The 24,060-nt window shown below is 33.2% G+C and overlaps 1 long non-coding RNA gene across 1 annotated transcript; it reads left to right on the forward strand.

Annotated features, from left to right (window-relative positions):
* Positions 1-8,717: 8,717 nt before the first annotated feature.
* LOC127736150 (uncharacterized) lies at positions 8,718-11,575 on the forward strand. Its single transcript, XR_007998828.1, has 4 exons — positions 8,718-8,749; positions 9,910-10,340; positions 10,883-10,966; positions 11,483-11,575. It is a non-coding gene; the product is annotated as an uncharacterized LOC127736150 (long non-coding RNA).
* Positions 11,576-24,060: the final 12,485 nt, after the last annotated feature.

Below are 24,060 nucleotides of genomic sequence, written 5' to 3' on the forward strand. Positions count from 1 at the left end.
TTCAAAATACCTTAATATTTGTATATTTTTTTTTTACATAAAATCGGCGAAAAACGTTCATAAATATTTTAAGCTTATATTTATATATATTATAAAACAAACCTCTGTGTTTTTATATGGATATTTCAATTTTATAGAGGAAGTTTTACCTATAGCATAAACACATCTCGAGTTTAATGATATTAGTTACTGACTCTTTTTTCAGGTCCATGTGGGTACTAGCTTCCGTAATCATCTTGGTTAGTCCAATCTGTATTTTCCTAAAAAGACCACCTGTAGAACAAGAAAATAAGGTAATTCATCTTCTAACAGTAAAATTATATGATATAAAATCTCTTGGGGAAAAGACATTTTTGAATCATGCTTAATAATAATGTATAGTCTAAAGATGCATAAATTAATTTCACAAACTCCATGATTGGTATGTTTTAACAAAACCCGTCGAAGAATGAATATTAGCTTCCGCAAGGGAAAATAATAACACTTATTACCCATTAAATTTAAAATAACCATTCAATAACTTACAATGGGATATTGACATTGTGTAAAAAGTTCGTCAAATTCAGAACGTTCTTGTTGAATAATGGAAAAATCTATTTTCCCCCAAATTCACACATCTTTCCATAATAAAAAAAAAAAGATGAAAAAAGTCAAACAGTATAATATACTAAACTAGTGATTATTGACGTTAGAAAAATTAAAACAACACGCTATAAATTTCATGTGTCCGAAGCGCTTTTCTGGATTTACCTTCAAAACCGAATATTTGAAAGCCAAGGATGTATAAGAACCGAAACAGTTGAAGAGCTAAACACCAAAAAAGGACCTAAAAAGTAGCCAAATCCATCTAAGGTCAACTTTGCTTGAGGGAGTTGAAACCTTAGTTTCTAACAATTTCAAAATCTATCAACGGACAATTTTAGAAAGGTTTGTTATAAATCATGTCAGTACCGAAGTACTAAAAACTGTTGAAAGTAAACACAAAAGAGCTCAGACATTCAGAATGATGCTCCTAGCCTAAAACACAACTCTTACAGATATAGTTAAGTCTGCTACATATCTTTATTTCAACTACTTTTTGACAGTGAGGGTCGGTTGAGAGTTAACTTTACGACAAAAGATTTGATTTTAATTTTCCCATTGTAAACCTTCCATTTCTAATAAGCAACAATCCAACAGCCTAATCAAATGGAGCATATATCTCCAAGTTAAAACGATATCTTCCTATCGGGATGTCCTTGGTAAAGGATTGTTTGTTGCAGGAGGGCAGAATATACCATGGCGTTGTCAGACTTTCATCGATCTATAGTTTTGTACTACCTGGTCTCGTTTTATTTAGATTTTAGATGACAGAATTGTTTAAATTCGAAATGTAATTCAGGCAAATTAATTACCGTTAAAGTTGCAAAACATTTTCTCTGTTCTCTTTGTATTTCTTTTCATGTTACACAACCACACCATAAAAGCGAAGAAAGTAAGATATATTAATGTCTACAACACATGATATTTATCTACGCACAACACAGATTTAAAATGAAAACAATGTACAATATCAACAATAGACAAGCAATATAATTATTTGCTGAATACTGTGGGTATATATGGCTAAAGCAGTGTTTTTGTACATTGAATGATATTTTAACAAAGTCAAACTATTCTTTTTATTTCAGCCTATTCTGGACGACAAAGAAACAATTCAAATGTACGACTGAAATGAAATTTATCGTATACAGCCTACAACAGTATGACACATAGCCTACCGCGAATTGTTGATATTAAACATGCTTGACTATTGTAGTTATTAGATAACCTGACTTTACGGACAAATCCTAGGTGATTCATTGGTTCAATATGTGACGTAAAATTAACGATTATGATTTCTAAGGTACATTGCCTATGACTGCCTATACATTGTCTATGTCTGCCAATACATTGTCTATGTCTGCCTATACATTGTCTATGTCTATACATATCGATATAATATATATCACATAGCTTTCCGGTATACGTCACTAGGATTAGGTTTTCAGTACTATATTTTGATTTTGCTGTTAAGTACAGTGTAATATATACTATAGTTTAGTCTACAATTTACTGTATAAATTACTATATTAACACGGTTTGTCTATATATATGCTTTAACGTCTAGTGGATAATTTGTTAATTAAGCGCATTTAATAAAAATGAAGTCAGCTTAACAATGGTTTGTTTTCTACGCTGCCCTATTTTGTATCATAAAAAACAAATTCTTAGACAAAGAACATACACACGGAAAAATACAGACAAATACTAGTATCGAAAGAGAAATTCATTTTTATAACACAAACACGCACATTACTAGGACATCATTATGATACAGAAACAAAAAAAAAACAATATTTGCTTGTTACTGAATCCAACTTGTTATCGTGAGAAATATTTTATTAATAGATATATATTTCATTTTATGAATCATTATTTACAGTAAGAAGTGTCCTATTGCAAGGTGATAGAATGTAATTTTACGTGACTTCCAAATGGACGTGATTGATTTGTTTCTAAAGGCATTTCATGTTTTGGTCAGTCGATTTGTTTCTATAGGCAATTCATGTTTTGGTCAGTCGATTTGATGGATTATCTCTTGGTCAAATCGTGCTTGAACATGTCGCTTGAATCAAAATTACTCTTAGAAAACTTGTGATTATAAATCAATTGATATGATGGAAAGCTACAATTTAATAAGATAGAAACACAAAATTCGGGGATGGGGGATGCTCCTTTGTTGTTGTATTTTCACCAAATTTAATGATTTTAAACCATTTAATACTGATGTAGAATAATAAAAGAAAAGAAAAATAACCAGTTGTCGCCTTAGATTTTATTTCCTTGCACAAAGGTTTTACTGTGAATTATTAGCATGTTCACTGGGTGTCTTTCTAAGCCATCAGTTTTGTCTAATAGATTTTACAACTAAAACAATCTTGTAAATTTACTTGTTGATTGTTGAGTTTGATATTTATTGTTGATATCATAACTTATCTCACTCCAAATTCAATTCAGCTAGATAAAAATTAAAATAGAAAATAAGACTCACTTCAGGTCTCGAGCGTATACGATGAATTTTTTCTCTCCAGAAACAGGTGTAGTGTACACTGGAATATGTATCATATGTTGCAGTTTTAGCCCGCCATATGTCTGGAATTGGTCAGTGGCTTTTGTTGAAATCGAGGGTGAACTCAGATTCTCAGGGAGGGTAGGCAGTTCTTGCTTCTTGTAAAGCTGGAACCTTGTCGTTGGGTGTTCTTTTATCTCAATGTTTATTGTCACATTTCGGAATTTAGTGTTGGGTGCAGTTCTTGAGATCTTTTGTTATCTTTAATTAGTTTAACAACTTTTGAAAACTCGCAACGATTTAGAAGTTGACCGATTTAGAAGTTGACAGATAGAATGGCCACTTGACTATCATTATTGACTGGCGTTTGCCTTTAAATGCTTGTGTATGAATATTTCCTGCTTTGTACTAAACCGATAAACTAAAGTGACAGTTCCCAAGAATACATATCGCCATACCAAGACACATTATTTTGACTCCGATCCGGCCACTCTTTGTTCAGTACACACTTAGTACCAATATAAGTGTACTTGTCGTTATTGAAAGATACTTCAAAGTCTAATTTTAGCTAAAAAAAATAGACCATGTTTTCAAATGTTAAAATATCAATCAGTACACCACAAATGGATGCAATGTAAAGACATCCTTAGCAATCTGATAAAAGAACGACTTTGTGCAATGCATTGCAATATATAGGTGTCGACAGGATGTAGGACCATAAGCGCTAGTTCTGGAAAGCAATATCTTTTACGTTAGGTCGTTATCTTTCTCAATTGAATTGTTTCACATTCTTCCTGTCGGGACTTTTATAGCCGACTATACGGTATGGGGTTTTCTCATTGTGGAAGGTCGTACGGTTGCCTATAGTTGATGGCATCCCATGTCATTTAAACTTTGGTGGATAGTTGTCTCTTTGACAATCATACCACATCACCTTATATCTATTAAAATATCCAAAAAGCTTTAACGGTCAGCCCAATTTCTTCTGTAGTTGTTTCACTCACGCATGGTCAAAATCTAAAAACTGTTTAAAACTTCTACTGGTATTCGGTAGTTAAAGAATCTTAATAATATTCTCTTACAATTTATCAGCAATTTTGAATGTTATAAAACTAGTAATATAAAAGTATTATTCTGCGCTGTTAAAGATAATACTGCAAAATGTACATGCCTCATAGGACGGCTTTATACAAAATAAAATCATTTGTATTCGAAAGAAATTATATTCCTTTACTTCTCATATAAATTGTGTTTATGTAAAGGATGTCTTTTCAATACCGTTTCAAAATATTAGTATATATTCCAAATGAGTAGGTCCGGTAAGACCCCTTTTCAGCCCCAAAATATAGCGTTTTTACAAAGATGTTAAAAATGTAAACTTTCATTAGCTATTTATTGGAGAGTAGAATACTTTTGTTACATAAATATGGGCTGTTTTTGACAATACAATGGATATGCATCAGGTACTAGCATCATTATGTCATGCAAAAAAAATGAAATCTTCACAATTTTAGCATTAGTGCTTATTTTAAGACGGTTTTTGTCTAAAATGGAAGTGGCCGCACTTGTGTTCAGTCTTAATTTTTAGATATATGTTGTATTTAATGATTATACACAACGTATATAAATGTTGAGACTGAACACGAATGCGGCCACTTCCATTTTAGACAAAAACCGTATGAAAAGTGACGTTTTATGGCATATTTGATAGATTTTTCATTTTTAAGCTTAAATTTGAGCGTCTTTAATTACCAAATTAGTTCAAATCTTTAACATAAACTAATTGAATCGACTGGAGTAGACACTTAAGTGTTTAAAAAAATCTTTCATCAGATGTATTTTGGTAAAATTTTTGAACTTTAGGCCGAAATTAGCCCTTAACGGACCTTCTCCTTTGTCAAAGTCTGTCAAAATTGCAGTTTAGAGTTTGTCCACATGTTTGAAAGTACACCAAAATATTGTGAAAACCTTTCAGTAAAAATTGAATATGTGAATTTTAGAAAAAAATAAAGATTAAAGGAAGTCTAGAAAATGACCCTAGTGTAAAATAAATTCAGGAAAAAGTGGCCTTTCTATTCTATAGAAAATAAGATTATTTGGTCAGTTGATCATTTGATGGAGTAAAAGGTATATATAGATGTAAAAAGTTAAGAAAAAGCACGAAGAGAGCACGAAGTCGCGACACATGTATATGTTACACGAAAAACGAATATCCATAAGTCGAAGTTTGATTTCCAATACAATGTGAATCAAAAGATTTTCAAAATCCTACACACGAATGTGTTAAATCTGTCTTGTTTAAAAAGTATTATGATAAGTTGTGCATTATTAAATTCATCTCAAATAATGTCCCTTTATTATAGCGATTAAAAAAACTTCACATCAAAATGTGCGTCAACGACGACTTTTTGGTATTTCAGTTCTGCCTTAAACCTATATCAAAGATGGAAGTCTAAAAAGTAAAACCCCAATTGGCAACAACACATGATAACTATGAAACGAATTAAATGTATAAGTAAATTATAGTTTGCATTTTAATGAGGAAAAATACACGGGTCATTAATTTATGCCATGAAGCAAATTTCATTTAAACTTGGTATCGTCCGAGTTGATTCTTCAAAAGAAAAACATATCGTTTTGAAAGAAAATAACCTCATATAGGTATAAAACAGCTTTTATCGTCTCACCATAGCTCTAGTAAGTATACCTTGCGTTACACCGAAAAATGGCTTAATATGGGTTGCAGCAATCAGATAGTTTAAAGACCATTTGATTAAATAACACAACCAGTAGATTATGAGCAAGTGTAGTGCAGAGATTTAAAAAGTATTAACAGTCAACGGAATTGAAAGGGCCTTTAAAAGCATGCAATTTATCTAAAACTCCAAAGTTTTTTTTACACTGGAGAAGTAATCAACACTATTATTTCATATGGTTTACTACAAAATTTAATAATATCAAAAATATCGTCATTCACCTCAAAAGCTAACCAAACATTTAAACAGACTTATTCACAACGGATATAGTTTGATACTGTTGTCAAGTCATAAAAATGGTATATTTCGGAATTAATATTGATTCACTCATAGGGTCTTTGCATCGGAAATAAACACGTTTATTCTAAAACAAGTTGTTGGCATGATACGGGTTATGTTCTTCTCGTATAATTTATGATGGCATGATACTAAACCCCTAATTGGAGGGATTGTTGTTGTTTTTCATATGATGAAGACATAATCTTTCGATCAGTTTGATTGAAGTCGAGAGCTGGCATGTCAGTAACTGCTAGTAGTCCTTTGTTAATTTATGTATATCATTGTCATTTTGCTTAGTTTCTTCTGTTACATATTCTAACATCGGACTCTGACTCCTTTTTAAACTGACTTTTACTGAGCGTTTTGCTGTTTGTTTGTTTTTTCCACATTGGCTATAGGGGGAGGGTTGAAATCTCTCAAAACATGTTTATCCTTGTCGCATTTTTGCGCCTGTTGTCACAGTGGTAAAATGGACAAAAATTGAATTTTAGACTGTTTAAGTCAGGAACCTCTAGCCTTTGTTAGTCTTGTGTGATTTATAAAATTTTGGTTCATTTGTATGTTTCGGAGTTGAGCGTGGCGTCCATTTCGCTGAAATAGTATACATTATTGTTTAGGGGCCAGCTGAAGCACGCCTCCGAGTGCGGGATTTTCTCGCTGCGTTAAAGACCATAGGCTGTTTTCTGCTCTTTGGTCGGATTGTTGTCTCTTTGACACATTCTCCGTTTCCATTCTCTATTCTAAAGACCTTCCTTGTACAACTTAGTACTTGAACTTCAAATGGACGTTTTACAAACCCTTTTATCTTAATTCCTAAATTATTTTTTTAAATGTGATATGCGAATATCTACAACATTTTTACGTTGATTGCAATAGAACTTATGTGATTTTTTATCAGATTTCTCTCGTTTACATTTCATTTTACCAACAACTGAAACGAATCGTTAATAATCAATTTATTTTTGATGGTATATTATATTTTGGTCCTTTTCCAGAAAGTTTTGAGCGATCACAAACATGTTTAACTCCGCCACATTCTTAATGCGCCTGTCCCAAGTCAGGAGCCTGTAGTTCATGTCCGTCATATTTGTGTTTCGTAAACTGCATTGTTATAAATTAGGCCGCGAGTTTTCTCGTTTGAATTATTTCACAGTATGTATCTCCCAGTTGATACGATATCTTAAATAATAACTAAATAATGACTTTCTTACATGATAGAGGGTTGCTGCTCACAAGGAAGCTATCAAACCAAGAGTTCCAAGTGGTGAAGTTGAAATCATCCCTTCGAAAATTTTACGGACGCAATCACGAGTTGGTTGACCGTTATGGAATATCTGTTTCACAGATGACGACGGATATGTTCCAATCGTAGTAACCACAATCTCGTCCTGCCTTTTCCCGCATGTGACCTACCGAATTAGACTTATCACCGGGTTTGTACTTACACGAGCAACACGACGGGTGCCACATGTGGAACACTGTCTGCTTACTCATCCTGAGCAACTGAGATCTCCCCCGATTTTATGTGTTGTTCGTGTTGCTCAGTCTAAAATGTTTCATGTTGTGTTTTGTATACTGTTGTTTGTCTATTGGTCTTTTTCTTCTTTTTTTGTAATGGCGTTGTCAGTTTATTTTCGACTTATGAGGTTGAATGTCCCTTTGGTATCTTTCGCCTCTCATTTTCATATCGAGCCTTTCATAGATAACTATACAGTATGGGTTTTTCACATTATTAAAGGCCGTACGATGGCCTATAATTATTAACATTCTTTTTATTTGAATTTTGGTCTCATTGGAAATCATACGACATCTCCTTATTTTTATATTCGCTCTTTCACAGTCACACGTTAAAGGAGAATTATAGTCTATATTTACGCCTGCTGTAACTGATGAACATACTAAAAAAATAACTTAAACAGTTCTTGGTTGGAGGTATTCGGTCGGATGGTGTCGAGTCAATAAATATGTACTTGATAAGTTGATAAAAAATTGTTTTAAACAATAATCCTGTTGATTTATTTTATTTTAAGAAAATGCCTTTTATGATCTTCAGGTTTATATACGGTAAAAAAAACTGTAATGGTACACTTACCCTTATATATTGGACCATAAACGGCATTAGTTCACACTTTTTGAAAATATAATGTAATTTACTACTTTAATACTTCAGTTAGGAAACAGCTTTGCTTTGCAAGCTTATGAATATTTTAATTGTATTTGTTTTCCAATCATTTGTTCTCAAGCCGGTATCTAGTGCAGAACCATGTGTTGTACATTATTCGTTTAATTAAAGCTAAACACGACAGCAACTTAAAGTAAAATGAACAATATTTAGATGTCAATTTCTCGTCAGCCATGAAAGATTTATAAAAATAAAAAAACTAGTTTTCAAATAAATCTACCCAAAAAACGTTCAACTCTACTTGACCTTACACGTATCATCTACTACACTATGTGTATTATATAGCGTAGCAGAAACACATTGTACCCGATAGATCAATTTAGACACTCGGAAGCTCAGATTAGATTCATTTACATAACAAACCAATGAAACATGACGAGAAACCTATATAAGGTGCAATTCACGAGAAATTCAGTGCGGCATCCACCAACACAAGAACAGGTAGGGATTTAAAAAAGGTCGAATTTTTTGAGAGAAAGACTGCACTAAAAATCATGATTTATAATATATATATATATATATATTAGTCAAATGCGTTTTGTTTAAATATACTTTTTCACGTTTTTGGTCTTTTGGAAAATGTTCTTTGTGCTGTATTTAGACCCCTCTAACAAGAAATTTGTTTTGCATATAAAAATTGCGGTTTTTATCCAACGCAATCATAGGTTTGAACGTTGTTTTCAATTTAGACTTGTTTATATTTTTTCATTTGGGCTTGTATTATATTTGCCTTCGGGTTCATATGATCCGTTCATCCTATTTTGACTCCTCAAAATTCAAGAGTCTGTCCTAAATTGAGGTAAATTGTATGGCTTTCCAAATACCGTTTCGATTCCTAACATCACTGAAGCGACATTAATTGTCGAAATCCGGATATGGTGTACAAAAACCTTTGCACCTTTTGTTAGCGGTATATCATCTTTTCCGCAAGTTTGTTGTTTTCTGTTTAGTATTAAATTTATAATTAAGATCCATTTATTACATCGGTGATCCGTTTATTTGGCAATCGCCAATGGCAGTCAGCAGGCTTTAAGAACATTTGTTGTTCGACCTGTTAGTCAAATGTGTTTTGTTTAAATATACTTTTTCTCTTTTTTGGTCTTTTGGAAAATGTTGTTTGTGCTGTATTTAGACCCCTCTAACAAGAAATTTGTTTTGCATGCACACGTATAAAAATTGCGGTTTTTATCCAACGCAATCATAGGTTTGAACGTTGTTTTCAATTTAGACTTGTATATATATATATATAAATCATTATCTATTCATGCTTCAACGACTGTTACCCCAGAAACAATATGTTTTAGCCGATTATTGTTGAAACAAACTAGCTATCAGTAACAGCGAGTACTTTTCGATCGGTACTTTATGTGTAACTACCTTGGGTTCGCAAAACATGATTTCCTTGGGTGAGGCTATACATCTCTGTCGTTGCTCTTAAGTTATATTAACAATATAGATGACGGTATATTTAATTTTTTTTATGGATTTTGTATTATTTTTCCATTTTCAATGACGTACATTCAAACTCGAAACATCTCCTTTCATTCATATTTACAAATACAAATTTTTTTCATTTGATAATCCTAAATTTTATTTTACAGAATGCGGGTCGCCCTTGTCGTTCTGTTTCTCGCCTCTATGGCGGGAAGTTTACTAGCAGCAGGATATGGAAAAGGCTATGGCGGATATAGTGGTGGCTATGGGGGTGTATACGGCTACGGTGGTGGTAATAATGGTTACGGTGGTGGTAACTATGGTTACGGGGGCGGAAACTATGGATACGGTGGTTATGGCGGTAAAGGCTATGGTGGTTATGGTGGTAAGGGGTATGGTGGTTATGGCGGTCGCAGTTATGGTGGCTACGGTGGTCAAGGCTATGGTGGTTATGGTGGTCAGAGCTATGGTGGTTACGGCAGTTATGGAAAAGGAATGGGATATAACAATCTAGCAACTTATATTCCTACCCCAGTGGAAGTTCCAATGCAGTATAATTTCCAACAACCGAATAATATGAATTTTAACTGGCTATGGCGTAAGTATTCAAGATGTCCTTGAACCGTCTTGGTTTTGTATTGATACTTTGGAGTTTTCTCATGACTGAGTACCTTCGACGAGTCTCTGACCTGAATCTTTTAATTATTGTCTTTCTTCGTACGGTATTTCGTTTACTGTTATATCAACATTATAACAAAACTCTGTCACGGTTCCCGCGTTGGGGGTGTTTCAGAGACATAAAGTTCAGGTTATAAACACAATTTAAATCATGATCATTCAGCTATTGAAAAATCCTTATGTATACCCGGCTACAGTATATCTACCCGTTCAGGCTACATTAAATCTATCCGTTCAGGCAACAGTATATCAACCCGTTCAGGCTACAGTATATCTACCCGTTCGGGCTACAGTATATCTACCCGTTCAGGCATGGAAACAATCACTTATCAAGTAACTTCAAGAATTTGGCTTTTTGACTCTGTATAAATGGAAGTTAGAAGCTACTTTTAATTATTGTATGTAAAGTAAAAATACCACATGAGATAATATATCAATAAAGTTTTTCCATTTATATTTCAGTTGCTATAGGGATTCTTGCTCTGGCTTCCGCTCTCAGGAACGATTGAAACAATACGATTTTCGTTCTTTTTTCAATGTATATAGGTGAGTATACATACTATTTTTACATACATATTCTAAAATACATTCTTTGGGGCAAAGGGCAGTTTCATCAGATTTTAAACAAATGGAGATGAATCTTTTATATTTGAGGGATTATACCATTATGCCTACAGCCTACTAAATTATGTATATAAGTACTGATGGCCATCTTTCTGAAGAACGATGTCCGTCTCCATATCATGATTGCTTAGTACTATGGTCGACTCAATAAATTTTTAGGGGTAAACAGTGAATTCAATCAATTAGTTGGGCCTAAAGAAATCGATTCCTTGTGTTTACTAGTGCCGTCTACAATAACTATCATTAATATGAATTTGTTTTTAAGTTTATGCAACCTGTATTAAAAATACCACGTAGTAAGGAATGAGAGATATCAAACAGTTAAGCTATCATTCGATAGGCCTTCTAAAACTAATTGTTGATTTCTTTGCACGTATGAATTAAATCTGATATATCACCTGATTTTATTTTACATACTAATTTTTTTTTATTTTACAGGAACTTGTCAATATGCTGTGATACGTCTGGTCGTCAACTACCAAAGCCCCCGTTACTTTTATTTATTATAATATTAAACAGATTGCAAATGGTTCTTGTTCTTAGCTTCATCTTCTATTCAGTAGTTGTCGGTTAACACAACTTTATTCTTCAAGAAAAGAACATAGGAAATGTGCTAAAATCCAAGATTGCATCAACAAATACAGTAACACAAATAGGAACATACATGAAATATTTGCCACTGAACGTTAAGCAATCAACAATCAATAAACTCGAAACTGGTGTATTGATTTTTTTATAACACTAATTCATCCTATTGTATGGTAGTCTGTAAGATCAACCAGTTGAAAGAATAATAATAATAATAATAATAATAATAATAATAATATATTATTATTATTATTGTCATAAAAGCATGAAAACGGCTTGTGACAGAAAAATACAAACTACTTAAAACATATATCCAACATCAAGACTCCCTTTGTCTTCATTAATCGACTTCCACAGTGACAACTTCATCCTACCATAAAATGAAATAATCTTAGATGCATGATTTTGTTATTTGTTTTTGGCTTTGAACTGGCTGTCAGTAACTGCGAATACTTTCATATCTGTACTTAGTGTCTTTTTTGTTGTCGGGATGTATAAACACCCTGCCATGTCAGGTCTGTGTTTTTGTGAGATGTTTTTTTTTTGTTGCTTTGTATCGATCTGATGAGTTAAGCCCTTTTCAACTGATTTTATAGTTTGTTCCTATGTTGTACTGTTACGCCACTGTCCCAGGTTGGAGGGACTTTTTTTGCATCAGTAAACTAGTTTAACCCCGCCACATTCTGTATGTGCCTGTCCCAAATCAGAAGCCTGTAATTCAGTGGTTGTCGTTTGTTGCTGTATAAAATATTTGTTTTTTGTACATAAATCAGGCCGTTAGTTTTCTCGTTTGAATTGTTTTATATATATCATTTCTGGTCCTTTTATAGCTGACTATGCGGTATGGGTTTTGCTCATTGTTGAAGGCCTTATGGAGACCTATAGTTTTAAAATTCTATGTCATTTGGTCTCTGGCGGAGAGTTGTCTCATTAAAAATCATACCACATCTTCTTATTTATATATGAACATGGAACATAAAAATTCTTAGCCAATTAAAAATATTGTTTTTTTATTAGTTTATAGGGAAAAAATATATTTATAACATAAAAGTAAGAAATGTAAAAGGGATTCACAGAGAAACCAACTTAATTGGCCGTTCTTGACGACACCAAACAATGAATTTAATTCTGTAAGAAAAATCATTTGAACATAAAGCAATTATTGAACTAGACTAATGATGGGTTAAATACAGTAGCAAATCGTTGATCAGTTACTAGTACATACGCATTAAATGATTGCATTAAAATCTTGTTGAGCTTGCTGCAATTGAAATATCCAATATTGACAGAATTTGGTATTTGTACAGTTTTCATTGTTAATTTATTTGTTAAAACAAATGAGGAACATATAAAAAATAATTTACACTGAGGTAAGACTGACAATGTAATGTCTTCCACTGAAGGTGTTGTGAAATCATAGTAAGATGGACACAATGATAAGCTAATTAATGGAATAGTAACACAATTACCACCGGAAGTTATTTCTTAATAAACCTGGGTACATTTGGAATTTCTTTTGCGATACAGGCGTTATACCATTAAATCATAGGACGTCACACCCGGTTTCATAAGAAAAAGGGTCGAAAAAAATATTCCCTTGAATTTGACGGTTGTAGGAAATTAACCCTGCATTTTACTGATTTATTTTTTTTGGAAACTTGAGTTGACATGGTTACCAAAGTTTGTAAACAGGAAAAAAGGGGGTGAAAATTTGATTGATTTAACTTCCAGTGATGGTAATGATCTTATATGCAATGAAATGTTATGTGAATTTTTTACTGTAGTACTGAACAGGACAAAAAATTACTAATAGCAAGTATTTCTTTATTTGAAACAAAGCCATAATATGATAAATTCTGCACAATTTTTTTAAAATACCCCAATTTAACAAAGACTAATAGGGGAAAACAATGGTGGTATTACTCCTAAATAGGGAAATTGCACATTCAATTTTGACCTTGTATGTCCTTTTATTGGGTCCCGTCTTGCCATTCGACTCTCAGAAGTCTTCGACCATTTCGAAGAACTCCATTTCTAATTTGATGAAAACCTAATTTCTCATGATCATTTAAATTTTTTGTTACTAGGTTTATTTACTTGAATATCAGTCTGATAATTATTTGGTTGTTGAAATGTCTCAAAAATAAAATAACAAAAATACCGAACTCCATGGAAAATTCAAAACGGAAAGTCCTTTACCAAATGGCAAAATCAAAAGCACAAACACATCAAACGAATGGAAAACAACTGTCATATTCCTGACTTGGTACAGGCATTTCCTTATGTAGAAAATGGTGGATTAAAACTGGTTTTATAGCTAGCTTAACCTTTCACTTGTATGACAGTCGCATAGAATTCCATTATATTGACAACAATGTGTGAGCAAAACAAACAGACATAATAGGTAAAAATGTCAAAAATTCAGGGTACAGCAGTCAACATTGTGTTACAATCTTTTATAAAAACAAATAACTATTTCAACAAAGAAAAGCAAAATGGCATATAGACAAAGTACATAAGCAAAAATGAAAGAAGTCCATAGCACAAAAACACAATGGCGGGATGTATAAATACCGAGCCACGCCAAAAGTATATTACCAAAAATGGAATAAACAGTAAATAGAGTATATCATATGGCTTTTTCAATATCACACCTGTATCAACCTGAGACACCAGTATAACGTCACAGTACCCAAATTGCACCGAGTACCCAAATTGCACCTATTCAACAAAAATAGCTGCGGAAATCTTACAAGTTTTCTTTGAGACTAAACAATTTTTATTTTTATGATTTGACATTATACACGTCTTTCAACATAGGTAAACATATTTAAATATTCATAAAACGTTCACAGTATATATCAACAGATTAAGCATTCCCTGGAAAAAGTAAATATATATATAAAAATTAGCAAATTAATAGAAAATGAAAGGATATGGAGTAAATGTACATGGGACAAAATCGCACACAATAAATAGAAAACAGAAAATTATCAATGAGCAGGGCTTTTATTCCTGTTCTTCATCTTGACAGTTGATGTAGGGTCTTCAACAATGAACGAATCATGCATGATACCCTACAACAAGGTCAAGACGGCCCCTAGCGTCGACTTAAGCGGTACTATTGATAAAAAAAACCCACAGTTCACCTTCATGTTTGATGTAAACATGTTGCAAGCATCAATTTATTAAAAAATGAATAGTAAGCATGGAATAATGTCAAGTTGTTCAAAATATTTGAAGAAATAAAACAAAACATCTGTTATTCGATTTTTAAGGATGTGAATTTAAACATGGATGCAATTTGGGTACACCTCATTACAGAATCATTGATCGTTTGAGGTCGGTTCAAACCCATTTTTCTATGATTCAATATGAATTCAAAATTAAAATGGTGTAACTTTAAAGTTAATAAGGAAACGTTTTCAAAATAAACACAGAATGGAAACTTTTGTCTGGATCATAAAAAAAAACAAAGGTGAAAAAACTGTCAAAATAGGTGCAATTTGGGTACCCTCACGTTTATAACAAGAGCTCTGCTCGAGGGATTATATTGGTTGAGGGTTGATACAAAGTGTGATATTGAAAACGCCATATCATATACACTTTATTGTATACATGTACCTCAAGTACAACTAATTTATATGTTTTTTCACGTGACATGACGTAAAACATATATAAGGGGTATGAAGAACATGTAAGCATCTTTAGCGTTCCTTACATTTTCTTCATAGAATGATAATGGAGCAAAATCTACACGTACATACCAATGCAGGACTACGATCGGATTCTTAGAACGTATGGCCTTGAGGCGATATCTTGCAGATTTAAAATCATGTCACGTCACATTAGGTTTATAAGTGAAAAATGGGAACTCGTGCGCAGCCCAAGTAACAGTAATGTTATGTGTCTTACTTTTACTGAGAGTTTTGATTGGGTTATGATAACCTCGTAAAGCTTAGAAGTCCGCCCAACCGTGAGCGCAAGATTTAAAATCTCAACCATTCGCACAAACCATTGTCGCAGTGTAGAATCTCCCTGTTTTTAAGATAAGATATATACCTATTGTTACTTTGTTCAACTATGTTTTGGCATAAGAGATTATACCATGTTCTGTTATAAAAATATCCCCTCGGAGATGAACTGTTCCAGGTGACTGAATGATTAATTTCTCTGCACAAGTTCTTTGCAGGATATATGGTTTTATCACCATGTACATCAACTTTAATTTCTTTTATGATTTCATTACTGGTAAAACTTAAGAAGTGCTTCTGTGTCTTTGTTAGTGTCGATATGGTCAGATCTCCTATTGGTGAATACCAGCCGCTACAAGTAAACCGGGTGCATCTGGTAATTAACAAAACCATCGCATTCCATAATTAATTGATGTAAAGTCAGAGATACCGTGTCTTATCAGTGTGTGAATCCCACAGATACCTTTATCAGTTTCTCCACGAGCATTCTTAAAAACTCGTTTTAAAGTCCGCAACATTCCATCCTTGTATATGTAGTTTACAAATAATCAGATATTCTTTAGGAAATGACAATGCAATTTTGATGTGCGGTGATCCGGTCCACAATGCCTTTATCGCTGCAATATACGTACCATTACCATGATCTATAACATATCCCACTGATCCTGCACCTTTCTCAGTCATCCAAATATTAATAAAATCTCCACCATCAGTTAAAACGTCACCATTTTGATTATGGAGGATACTTTTAAGTGTTATAATATCACCAGGAGTAAACGTAGCTGATTTTTTGTTTATTATTTCTATTGTAGATTTTGGCAAATAAACAAGAAACGTTCCGAAATCTAGTTTTTATACTTCAAGTATCTTTAATAATACTTGAAGGCCGTAAACGTTCCAATTTCTTTTTGTATTCAAAATACGCGATCTGGCGGCCGAACAATTTTGTCCTTGCAAGTTGAAGTATTATGACTGCAAATATCAATAACCATGAAACAAGTTTCTTATCTAATTTGAATGTAATGCTGAATATCCCGTTGTTTCCTATAAGGAGTAACTATCTCTCAGAACGAAGGGTATTTCTTTTGAAGAATCAGCCCGGACGATACCAAGTTTCAATGAAATTTGTTTCTGCTGTGTCTGATGACTTTTTTGTTCTGTTGTGTCTGATGACTTTTCTGCTGTGTCTTTGTCTGTTGACTTTTCTGCTATGTCTTTGTTTGGTGACTTTTCTGCTGTGTCTGATGAATTTTCTGCTGTGATTTGTCTGATGACTTTTCTGCTGTGTCTTTGTATGGTGACTTTTCTGCTGTGTCTTTGTCTGATGACTTTTCTTTGTCTGATGACTTTTCTGCTGTGTCTTTGTCTGATGACTTTTCTGCTGTGTCTTTGTCTGGTGACTTTTCTGCTGTGTCTTTGTCTGATGACTTTTCTGCTGAGTCTTTGTCTGATGACATTTCTGCTGTGTCTTTGTCTGGTGACTTTTCTATTGTGTCTGATGACTTTTCGGCTGTGTCTGATGACTGTTCTGCTGTGTCTGATGACTTTTCTGTTGTGTCTTTTTCTGATGACTGTTCTGCTGTGTCTGATGACTTTTCTGCTGTGTCTTTGTCTGATGACTGTTCTGCTGTGTCTGATGACTTTTCTGCTGTGTCTTTGTCTGATGACTGTTTTGCTGTGTCTGATGACTTTTCTGCTGTGTCTGATGACTTTTCTGCTGTGTCTTTGTCTGATGACTTTTCTGTTGTGTCTGATGACTTTTCTGCTGTGTCTTTGTCTGATGACTTTTCTGCTGTGTCTTTGTCTGAAGACTTTTCTGCTGTGTCTTTGTCTGATGACTGTTCTGCTGTGTCTGATGACTTTTCTGCTGTGTCTTTGTCTGATGACTGTTTTGCTGTGTCTGATGACTTTTCTGCTGTGTCTGATGTCTTTTCTGCTGTGTCTTTGTCTGATGACTTTTCTGTTGTGTCTGATGACTTTTCTGCTGTGTTTGATTACTTTTCTGCTGTGTCTTTGTCTGATGACTTTTCTGCTGTGTCTTTGTCTGATGATTTTCTGCTGTGTCTTTATCTGATGAATTTTCTGCTTGGTCTGATGACTTTTCTGCGGTGTCTTTGACTGATGAATTTTCTGTTCTGCTGTGTCTGATGACTGTTTTGCTGTGTCTGATGACTTTTCTGCTGTGTCTGGTGACTTTTCTGCTGTGTCTTGTCTGATGACTGTTCTGCTGTGTCTGATGACTGTTCTGTGTCTGATGACTTTTCTGCTGTGTCTGATGACTTTTCTGCTGAGTCTTTGTCGGATGACTTTTCTGCTGTGTCTTTATCTGATGACTTTTCTGTTCTGCTGTGTTTGATGACTGTTCTGCTGTGTCTTTGTCTGATGACTTTTCTGCTGTGTCTGATGACTTTTCTGCTGTGTCTGATGACTTCTATGCTGTGTCTGATGACTTTTCTGCTGTGTCTTTGTCTGATTACTTTTCTGCTGAGGAAGTTATAGTAAATAAAGATGTTTATTGGTTGAACCAATATTATGATCAACAACAAAAATATAGTACACGATGCGAATAATAGGAACATGTAATTCATATAATTTCACAACTTAAATATTAAACAAAATTTACTTACGTTGTATATTATAAAAGATTGAGCTGCTTTAATATTTGAAATTTAAAAAAAAAGTTAAAAGAGTTTATTGAATGATTTTTGTTTTATTTTTAAATTATTGATGTTGTTATGGCAAATGTTTATGTCCTTCGGGTACCTTAATTGGATTGAAATATTCTTCTGCTTCGTGTTATCTGTTTAATAATAATAATAATAATAGTCTTCTATTCAAAAGCAATACAGCTTAGTAGAAAGGTCAATTGCAGGATAAAGTAAAATATGTAATGTAGACAGGACATCTCCGTACACTTAACTGTTACCGATTGACCACTACAAGAATACGCCTCTAGATATCGGAATCAATCATTTCAATGGCGTAAGGTTAATTTAGGACAAGATTTTCTTCCGCTTGTTTTCCAAATAACATACAATGTCCAAAAATCGATGGAGATATTGTTGATTTACCGACGCGTTTGTGTTTGTGTGTGAAATCTGAGATGACAAATAATTTTAACAAACGTCAAGACCAACGTTATTAAAGTCTTGTTTGAAATACACAATGTTCCTTTTTTTTTAACATCTTTTGTCATTATTTACACTTGTGAATGCAGAAAAATACATCTGTATAGTGTATCCCTCTATACCACATAGCTGTGTTAAACAGTACCTGTGGATATTTAAACGATCATTTTTTCTCTGTAAGCAATTTATATTTTTTTAACCCAGTATTGTTAACAATGAATGATGTTCTTTTTAGAACTTGATGTTTCATTAATTTGCATACATGAAAATTTAGGATAAACGGGATGACTTTTGCATTCATTGAGGTATAACGGAAAAGCTAGAATTTATACTACTAAAATAAAGAGGTCCAATTTGTTAGCCGGCATGACGTAAAAACGACGAATACAAAAATTCCACTTTATGTATAACTAATATACGACTATGAGCTGCGCCATGAGCGCATGATACGCCCGTCGCTTTTTCAACAAATAAAGTTCCATAACTCCGCGATGTCATATCAGAAATTTATAAAAAAAAAAACTAAAGGGAGGTTATTTTAATAAATATAAACCAGTCACCAAAGTTACATGAAAACTGCTGAAAGCACTTTTGAGTTATTGTCCGAAAACTGGAAAATCCACCCTTTTTTATGAATAAAATCCCATGACTGGGAAACGTTAATTCTAGATTTTATAAAAATCAAAAGGGAGCTTCAGTCAATAGATATAAAAATTCACCAACGTTTCGTGAAAACTGCTCAAAGCATTTTTAAGTTGTTGTCCGAAAACCGAAAAATCCCCCCTTTTTTAATGAATAAAACCCAATAACTCAGAAACATAAAATCTAAAATTTATAAAAATCGAAAGGGAGCTTACTTCAATAGACATAAACAAGTCATCAAAGTTTAATGCAAATTGGTTAAAGAGTTTTTGAGTTATTGTCCGACATGTTGACGACGGACGGACGGACAGACGAAATTAACAAGTTCCGGGTCGAATCCGATACCGATACTAATAGTATATAGCACATGTAGTTTCCGATACCTGTTGCCTTCTGTAAATCTTCCCTCTATCAGGAGAACCTGGAATTCTTCCAGTAGTTGTTTATAAATCTATGTTAAACTATAGTACACTATTTAACAAGTCAGTTTTTGTTTTCTTTCCACCTCAATACCACAATTAATTTTGGTTAATTAGTTAAAAAAAAGTTTATAGTAAGATTATTGTAGTAAAAAAACCAGGACGGGTTCAAACAGAAAGATTTTGAAAGCAGAGAAAACTGTGCATCTTACAATCAGCATTACTTTATTAGATGACAATACGAATACTAAAAAAACAGGCTAAAATAAGGCATAGGTACTTTAATTCAGTCACGGACCCGTGATGTCGCAGGTGTGTTCTAGTCATCTATAAGAATTAGATTCGGTAAATATCTGGACTACGAATTAATTTGAGAGTGTACATGTTTATATATAAATCACTAATTAGAGTTTTAGAAAAGTCATGCTTTGTTCTGATTTGGCGAGTCAAGCCATTTCCAACTGATTTGTACAGTTTATTCTTATGTTATACTGTTACACTTTTGTCCCAGAAAAGAGGAGGGTTTAGCTCCCACAACGATATATAACACCACCACATTCTTAATGTGCCTGTCCCAAGTCAGGAGCATGTGATTTAGTGGTTGTCGTTGGTTGCTGTCTGTTATATCTGTTTTATTTTGTTTATTGCTTTGTCAAAAATCAGACTGTTCGTTTTCTGTTTGAATTGTTTCACATTTAATTCGGACCTTTTATAGCCGACTATACGGTCAAAGGGTGACGTATACTTGCTTGAATCCACGTTATTTTGATTCTGTTGTCTCTAGAAATTGCCAATGAGGGTTGGTTGAGAACTTTATGACTTAAGAGATGATTGCAATGTTCCTATTGAGAACTAACCACTTCTGTGTAGCAACAACCCAACAGCACCTGCATATGGAGTAAATATATCTCCCAATTGATACAATACTGTTTTTTCTGTCATGATTTCCTTCATAGAGGGTTACTGTTTACAAAAAAATAGGCGGAAGTAACCAAAGGGAGAATCAAAAAGCGATAGGTCTGATAGAATCCGACAAAACCATGGCAAAAAACGGAACACGGCTAAAAGATACAAAACACTGTAAAAAGTAAAACAACAAAAATACCGAACTCCAAGGAAAATTCAAAACGGAAAGTCCCTTAACAATTGGCAAAATCAAAAGATCAAACACATCAAACGAATGGAAAACAACTGTCATATTCCTGACTTGGTACAGGCATTTTCTTATGTAGAAAATGGTGGATTAAACCTCTCACTTGTATGACAGTCGCATAAAATTCCAAGATCAAGACTGATGTTGTCTGTTTTTATAGTCTTATGATTGCCCCATTGGTCTCTGATTATTTAAGAGAATTCATTCTTTAGTTTTAATTTCTTCTTGCAAAGTTGACTCTGTCTTGTCTTTTATAGCCGACTATACGGTATGGGTTTTTTTTCGGTTGCCAATAATTGCTTACATTCACTTCATTTGAACTTTAGTGGACATTTGTCTCATTGGCAATCATACCACATCTCCTTATTTTTATTTTGATGTTTTGACGTTGTATTCTCCTCAGCTTATTGATACTATAGTAGCAGTTCTTTAGTGGTTATTGATACTATATAGTAGCAGTTAAAAAGTAAATGTTTATTGATACTATAAAATAACAGGTCTTAAGTGTGTAATGATACTATATAGTAGTAGGTCTTAATCGTTTAATGATATTTTAAAGTAACAGGTCCTAAGTGTGTAATGATACTATAATCCTAAGTGTTTAATGATACTATAATCCTAAGTGTTTAATGAGACTATAATTCTAAGTGTTCAAGGATACTATAATCCTAAGTGTTTAAGGATACTATAATCCTAAGTGTTTAAGGATACTATAATCCTAAGTGTTTAATGATACTATATAGTAGCAGGTCTTAAACGTATAATGATACTTTATAATATCATATCTTAAGCGATTATGATACTGTATAGTAGCAGTGCCTACGTGTTTAATGGTATTATATGGAGTGGATAGCAGGTCCTAAGCGTTGAATGGTACTATGTTGTACCAGGTCCTAAGTGTTTAATGATACTATATAGCAGCAAGTCCTAACTTTTAAATGATACTATACAGTAACATGTCCTAAGTGTTTAATGAAATAGTAGCATGTCCTAAGTGTTATCAATTCTATATAACAGCAGGTTCTAAGTGTTTAATGATATTATATAGTAGCAGGTCTTAAGTGTTTAATGATACTATATAGTTGATGGTCTTTAGTGTTAATGATACTATATGGAAACAGGTCTTTAGCGTTTGATGATACTATATAGTAGAAGTGTTTGATAATAGTATGTAGTAGCATGTTTTAAAAAGTGTTAAATGATACTACATAGTACCAGTAAAAAGTAAGTGTCGCATGGTGTTGTTTTGAGGAACAGCCCTTTAACTGAGTGCAATAAAGATATGAAATTCATAAGTGTAAACGTTTCTCCAATTGTAGTTCAACCATTCAAAATGCTTGAATATTGTTCCCCGATTATAGTTTCAAAAAACTTCTTAGACTAAAAAATGGGCGTATCTTCATGGAACTGAAGCAAGATATAACTAATTATAACAAGATTTGTATGGTGTTAAGGGTTTATCGCAACAATAAACAAACTACATTAAGGTGATCTGCAATACATAATGCAGTACCTTTACCTTAAGCAAACAGACGATTCAATGAACATTATTGAAGACAACCATTTTTTTCAATAAAAATAACTGTGAAATTATTTCCAAAATTCTGAACAATAACTTTGATTGTTTAAAACAAATTTCCCCATTTGGCCCAGAATGCCAAGTTTGAATAATAATGATGGAAAACGGTTTCACATGACACATACATAATAATAAAACAAACAAAGTTTTAATTTATTGGAAGTGTTGTGAATAACGTATACCCTGTATAGCATTCAATGCCAAAAATGACAGTTTCACACATTGAAAACCTGGACAAAATAACCAAAATCTTTCCAAAATAGAAAGTGTAGATCTTTAATCTATGAGCAATCACTGTTCAAAGTCTAAGACTGTTGAAGACAAACTGTTGGAGTTGCACATGACACAAACTATTTACCATTTATAGCATTCATTATAAAATTGACGAAGTTTAACAGCTGAGAAACCTGAGTAAAATAATTCTGTCCAAATTAAAATGTGCACTTCTGTTATCTGTTTACAATCACTGTGCACAGTTTGAATAATGTAAAGGAAAATTGTACAAACTATGTTTTTTGCAGTGCATGTACTGATTTTGTGTCATTGATGGATATCCCATATCCATTCGTTTCTATTATGTTCTCTCTCTAGCATTCAATGACAAAATTTACTAAGTTACACATGGAAATGAGAAAAATTAAGTGTCTCTCTGTACTCTTTATGTTATTTCTGTATGAAATCTTATATGAAGAACTGCGATATCAGAGTGTAGGACGGCATAATTTCATATCAAAGTGAAAAGTGGTTTGCGTTAACTTTCATTAACTGAGAGCATCCTTGATAAGGTAGAGCTTTATTTGAGAGCATCCTTGATAAGGTAGAGCTTTATTTATGATTGTTTTGTTTGATATTGTTATGTTTTGTTGTGTGTACTTGAGGTTTTTTTTGGTCATTTGTGGTCATTTGTGGTTCTTTGTAATCTATTATACTAGAACACACCCGCGAAATCGCGGGTATTTAGAGCTTGGTTGAAAGTATGTATACTCAGGCTGTTGTAGGATGAATTTTTGTAAAAGATTTTATGTCTGGAGAATTTCAGAAAAGGTATCAAACTGAGTCATAGGCACTTGGAAACAGGACAATTATTTTAAGCCCTCTCCATTTTTTTCAAAGTCCGTTATTTTTTTGCTCTTTGTTAAATTCCATGATTTTCGCGTTTCTGTATACTATGAACATACATACAATATAAATAAAGTGTATTTACTATTAACTATCAATTCCAAGTTTCTTCTCCACGGCGATCACTGCTATATTATATAGAGAGTCTCTATATATTATAGGGTTATAATCATAGTATACATGCAGAATAACGCGAAAATAATTGTCCTGTCCCCAAGTAATTATGAAAATTATGTTTAAAGAGGGGAGTAAAGGGGAGGGGTATCTGCACGGAAGAACGCGAAATAAAATTGCCATTTCACGATGAGCGAACAATTAAAAATTTCTTGCACGTTGATCTTTTTATCGATTTCAAGAAACACGGTGAATAACGAACCTTTTTCACGGCTGCACGTGAAATAAAAAGTGGCTTAA

This window comes from Mytilus californianus, unplaced genomic scaffold (genome assembly GCF_021869535.1).
Source record: "Mytilus californianus isolate M0D057914Y unplaced genomic scaffold, xbMytCali1.0.p SCAF_3, whole genome shotgun sequence".
NCBI classification, from domain to species: Eukaryota; Metazoa; Mollusca; class Bivalvia; order Mytilida; family Mytilidae; genus Mytilus; species Mytilus californianus.